We start from the raw sequence: 6,324 nt of genomic DNA on the forward strand, positions 1-6,324 counted from the left end.
GTGTTGACCCTTCATTCATATGCACAAGCGGCATCCTGGACACCTGGCGGTTATCTTATCTTTCACAAGCGGCATCCTGGACACCTGGCGGTTATCTTTTGTTGCCTAATCTTTACATTGGGCTTAACATAAATCTTAATAAACAATACCCTAGTCCATAGTTTCTTATAGCCTCCAACTCGCTTGGGTGGCTTTTGTTGACCCCTGCCCCTGGGGACGGCTGGTGTTTCCCCTCTCTTGCCTGGGGAGGCTGCTGGGAGAAGGCGTGCCCCGGGGCATGCTGGGAGCTGTAGGCCTGGGACAGCCCCATCCATGGCCATGTTGTCCCCAGGGCATGCTGGGAGCTGTAGGCCTGGGACAGCCCCATGGCCATGTTGTTCCCAGGGCATGCTGGGAGCTGTAGGCCTGGGACAGCCCCATGGCCATGTTGTTCCCAGGGCATGCTGGGAGCTGTAGGCCTGGGACAGCCCCATGGCCATGTTGTCCCCAGGGCATGCTGGGAACTGTAGGCCTGGGACAGCCCCATCCATGGCCATGTTGTCCCCAGGGCATGCTGGGAACTGTAGGCCTGGGACAGCCCCATCCATGGCCATGTTGTCCCCAGGGCATGCTGGGAGCTGTAGGCCTGGGACAGCCCCATGGCCATGTTGTTCCCAGGGCATGCTGGGAGCTGTAGGCCTGGGACAGCCCCATGGCCATGTTGTTCCCAGGGCATGCTGGGAGCTGTAGGCCCGGTGCTGCAGGGCAGCCATGTTGTTCCCGTGGCATGCTGGGAGCTGCCATTGCCCACCCTCAGCCTCCCAGCAGCCATGTTGAGCTGGGCAGGCGCAGCCTGGGCTGGGCTGGGGCCCTGCTGGGGCTCTGCCCTTCAGCGGCAGAGCTGGGCGCTTCTCCTCGCTGATGGGATGAAGTTACAAAGAATCACTAGGAGAGGCTGCAGCTACGGCAGTGATTAACTCCACCTATTGAATTAGCTCACCAAGGGGTGGCAAGCCTTCTGAGGCAGCTGGGCTATAACAGTAGCCAAGGGAAGTGGGGTAACGCAGCATTGCCTTCCAAAGCATAGAGCACAGAGAAGAGATGAAGTTCTATAAGAACAAGTAGAGTGCAGGTGCCCCAGGAAAGTTCATCTGAAGTTCACCAAGTTGTTGACCACCAGCGCTCTCCAAAGACCCCATTAAAGACCCCCCAGGAGCAAAGGGCCATAGGCAAGTGCCTTATGCATATGTAAATAATTTTGAGGAAGTAGTTAGTGCAAAGTACATCTTCCCATCTGAACATGCCCAGAACGGACCCTGAGGGGCTGGATATTGACCGGTGGAGCGTGCTGATGGGTGGTAGCTTGTTTGTTTTCCCTTCCCACACAAAATTCCATTTTGTTTTGTGAGTAAGCAAAACTACATATTTCAATGCGTTTTCTGGATTGGTAGTTTTTGCATAACACATACGATCTCCAGGTTTAAACACTGGTGCCAGAAAACCCCAACAAGAACACGTGCCTGGAATAAGGCTTCGCGCTTCTGGGGTAGACCGTGGTTCTATTTCACAACTCACATCAAACTGTTCATGAACAATTCCTGAGGGGAGTATTCGGATAGGGTAGGGGATTTATTTCCCATGTTTCAACCCTATTATCTGGTTTGGACGAGAAGCATTCAAGGGACCAAGGCCATACCCCATTTGTTAGGCATTTGAAATGCCAGCCTGGGGATAACATGCCTTCCTATTTGTGGTGCACGGATTCACCGTGGGGTCTCAATACATACTGGATCCCCCCTTTGCCAGGGGTCCAGATCCCCTGACCAGTAGGCAGCTGCCTGAGGGGCCCACCAAGACTCCTCTGCTAAGCTGCTTTCCAGCAAGGTGGCCCCCGCCTGTGCCGGGGCCTGGGCTTGTTCCTCCCCAGGGGCTGGACTCAGCACTTGTTGGACCTGATGGGGTCCCTGCTGCGCCCTTTCTCCAGCCAGACTCGGTCCCCAGCTGCCAGCACACCCACTGTGGTACCAGACACCCCTACCCCCCATTTTGTGGGTGCCAACGGTGCCCAATGCCAGACCATCCCCGCTGGGTTCAGGCACTGAGGGTGATGCAGCCCCAGCTGCAGGATGGATGGATGAGCTCCATAGATAGAACCATGGATAGAGAAAAGATTGAACATTTCAGATGAAGGGGCACGCCAGGGGTGTCCCAGCCCTGCACCCTGCAAGCTGCTCACTGGCAGGGCAACCCATTGCTCTTGTGGGAGCAGCGCTGCCACCACGGGGGCTTGCAGAAACAGACACAGTGGTGCCGGCAGTCGCATCTCCACCAAGCCTTTGGGCAGCCCCACAGCTGGGAGCAGCCCTCCTGCAGGCACAATCCTGCCCGGCACGGTCCTGAGGCTGCCTGCCCACGTGCCCTGCCCATGGGGACATGGTGCTGGGGCCTGGGCTCTGCTGGGGTGCTGCTGCCTGGCCCCATGTGGATGGTGCTGCCCAGGCCCATGGAGCTGATTCTGTCTGGAGTCATGGGGCTCCTCTTCCTCATCCCCATTGGTCTCCTTCTGCCCACCTGCACAGGGCTGCTTCTGCTTGTCCACATGTCCTCCCCTTGGCCTTTGTCCCCATCTGCCATCTTCTCCATGTGCGCATCTGCCCCCAGCAGCTCTACTCGAAGGCCCTGGAAAAACCCTCTGGGCTCCAGCAGCCCTGGATAGAGCTGATCCTCTTTCCTGCTGCTCCTCTTTCCTGGCGGGGGGGAGGGAGAGAACTGTGGGGTGGTGGTGAGCGTGGTGTGTGTCCCACTACAGACCGCCTCTTGCCACTTGGCCATCATTACTTGCAGAAACTTTTGGTACTGCCTGGTTACTATGAGGGTGTCCTGGACGATATGGATGAGCTCCTCGGTGAGGTTCTGTGTGACCGTGGCCATGGCTGAGGGGCTGCTGGGGGTGGCTTCAAATCGATGGGGCTCTACGCACTGTCCCTGCCGTCCAATGGGGAATTCCTCATGCTTTGGCATCCCTGCCATCCACAAGGAATTCCTCCTCTGGCAACTCCAGGGAGAGGGCCTGGCCAAGGGCAATTCCCAGCTTCCTCACTGGCACCCAGGTTGCCCTGATGGACCGGGAAGGTGCAGAGCCGGGTAGTGCCCCTGGCTCTACCATCACACCAGGCCGGTGGTGTGGGACACAGTAGCGGGAGCCCGGGGTAGAAGAGCCGCTGCATGACAGCGACAGCAGCAGGGCCTGTGCAGACTGGTGCTCCCTTGGCAGAACATCTGCGCTCGCCCTGCAGTAGAGGACGGGGAAGAGAGAGAAGGCTGTTGCCCTGCAGTGCTCATGCACATGTGCAAGCCCACGTGTGCAGGTCCAACTTCTGTTAGTGAGGACTGGCAGGTTTCTTGGACAGACACTGGGAAGGCAGTCAGGTGTCGGGTGGCCTGAGGATCCTGACCTCTTCTTCCTCAGCCAAAGTGCCACGAGTCCCAGAATCACACAATGGTCGTTGTTGGAGGGAACCTCTGGAGATTATCGAGTCCAACGCCCTGCAAAAGCAGGCTGTGCTAGAGCAGGTTGCACAAAATCATGTGCAGGTGGTGCTGGAATGTTTCCAGGGCCTCTCTGGGCAGCCGGTGCCAGTGATCTTAAGCTGGAGTGCTGTGCAAGGGTCCCTGTGCTGGTGGGGGGCAGTGCCTGGGCTAGCTGCAACATCAAGGCACCGCAAAGGGGCAAGGAGATGATGAGCACAACAAGCCCATGCCACGCTCCCTGCCTCCCCACATGACAGTGCCTGTGCCCAGGTCCCTGATGGCTGTGGAGGCCACCTGGCACTGGGCACCCTTTCCCCTGGCTACCCGGAGGCTGCCTTAGGCTCTCTCTAGTCCACTCAGGCCCCCTTCTGAGGCCTTCGTTGCACCCCAGACCCCTCTGCAGAGCCTCAAGCCCTCAAAAAGACACCGGACTGGGGGCCCGGTCCCCTAGTCTCGACCATTCCACTCGAGTCCCCGCGGCACCCCTCCATAGGGGTCTGGTATGCCCCAGGCCTCCGGTTGCTCCTCTAGCGTGGCCGCTACTACAGCCAGAAGGCAGCCAGGGAGGGGGGCAACTGCCGAGCAGCAGCAGCAGCAGCAGCCTCTTTGCTCCCACTCAAAGCTCATGGCGCTCCTGGCAGCCACTGCAGCCGTAAGCCTGGGATTGGAAACATGGTGCAGCTGTGAAAGCAGAGCAGCCTGGGGAAGCCCAGGAACTCCGTGGCGTGAGCAAAGGCCCCAGCTCGTGGATTTCCCCTGAAGCCCAGCTGGCCCTGAGAGGCCACTTTCAAGCTGGCTTGCGCCTCGTACAGAAGCCCACAGGGATGCCAGCAGGAGCCAGCCTAAGGCATTCTCTGCTTCCAACTGCCACCCCCAAGGCCCTGAGACCTCCTATGACCTGCCTTCCTTCCTTCCACTGTTCCCTCATGCTTCTCTCGGAGCAGGCAGAGCTTCAGCCCTTTGCGGTGACCCTTTGTGCCCGACTTGGCAGCCTGCCTCCTTCGGCAGGTGCCGGCTCTGGAAGTCCTTGCCTCGCACAGGAGACTGCAGTGCACTGGCGCATGGTTAGCCATGCCAACGGAAACACTTTATTGCAAGAAGGCAGCCTGCTGGGTTCTGCCGTTGCGAGGAGCGTGGGCAGGACAGAGCAGGCCTTTGTCACTGAGGCTGCCTTTCGTCAGCAGGCATTGCCCCAGCAGGAAACGGTCGTTGTGCGCTGCAGCCTGCCCTGGATGCTCCTCATCGTGCTGCTCCAAGCTATTTCGCTCTTAGGTACTGCAGGAGCTCCTGCAGCCGAGTAAAGAAGTCCAGCAGCTTCTGGACTGGAAATGGGCAGGGTGGAAACCGGCTCGATTCTGTTGGCCTTGGCCTTGGCCTCGGCCTCTGAACGGGGGTGTAGGTGAAGACTGGCTGTGGCCTTGCAGTAGTGGTTACTGCTGGGCGCAGGCCCATCTGCGCCAGGATCCAGTCGTAGAAGTGCTGGGTGGAGGTGTAGACTCCGGGCTTCCTTGCTCTCGCACAGCCCGTCCCCCAGCTGGTCACGCCAACAAGCCAGAAGTAGTCGGCGCTCTTGTCTTGGCACACGAGAGGCCCACCGCTGTCCCCCTGCAGCACAGGAGAGAGGACGAAGGGGTTGTTGGGTGGCCACCGTCAGCCCGGTGGCTGGCTCCTTCTCTCTCACGGCACCTGCCAGAGCTGCATTCAGTGGCCAGCCAAGCTCTGTAGAAGCTTGCCTGGCAGGGGGCGGTGGGCCTGTAAGGCAGGGCTCGCTCTCACCGCTCTTCACGGTGGTGGTGAAGGTGTGTCAGACGGCTGGGATGGTGAAGCTGTGGGCTGCCAGGGGCACCGGGCGGGCCTTCTGGGCAGCGTGCCAGGCCTCTGGGACAAGGCGGGCAGGCCCTGGGCAAGGGCTTGCCCATGGGGAGGGGCGGGTAAGGCCCTCAGCGGTGGGGACCCAGCCATGGGAGTGTGAGTGGCCAGCAAAAGGCCGTGATGGCGCACGTTTGGGCGGTTGTGGCGGGGCTGCCTGCGCTGCCAGGGCTTGGCTTGTAGCACGCTCCTACCTGGCAGGTGTCGATGCCGCCCTGCGGATAGCCAGCACAGATGTTGTGGCTGTGGATGGCCCCCCTGTACCAGCCGCTGCTGTTACAGACCCTGGCATCAATGAGGTGGACCTGGGCCTCCTGCAGCGCGTATGCCGATCCTCCAGCTGTGAAGAGCACAGAAAGGAATGAACACCCAGCAGCTCATTGCCAGTTCTCCTCCCCCGTCTGGCTGAAGCCCTCCCCCGGGGCTTGGCTTTGCATGCGGACAGGCGCTGGACCGCTCTTGCCTTTCTGCCTTGCTCTGGGTCAATGGCGCCGGCCCCTCTCTCGAAGAGAGAGGCTTACGCCCCCACAGCCTGACTCTGGCTTTCGCCTCTGCCGTCAGGAAGCGCATCCTGCTTCCCCAAGCTGGCCAAGCTTGCACTGGCGCCGCCACTGCGTTTGGGCCACTCACCTCTTGCTTTCCTGGCACCCCAGCCACTGACGTAGCAGGCTGTCAGCTCTGAGACTCTCAGCGAGGCGTCGGGCACACAGGCAACCTGTACGTAGCTGTTGCACTGGACAGGCTGGTCCAGTTCCAGCAAGGCAATGTCATTCCTCTGTGTGACGTTCCAGTAGTGCTGGTGAACCAGCAGCCGCCTGATGGCGCGCACCTGAGCCTCAGGGCCCAGCTGAGTCAGCTGGGTAGCACCGAGCACCACGCGCAAGACGGTGATGTGCCTGGAAGGCAGATGGAGAGAGGGCTCAGAGGGAGCGCAGCCACGTGCTG

Source organism: Falco peregrinus, unplaced genomic scaffold (assembly GCF_023634155.1).
Source record: "Falco peregrinus isolate bFalPer1 unplaced genomic scaffold, bFalPer1.pri scaffold_29, whole genome shotgun sequence".
In the NCBI taxonomy this organism is placed as follows: Eukaryota; Metazoa; Chordata; class Aves; order Falconiformes; family Falconidae; genus Falco; species Falco peregrinus.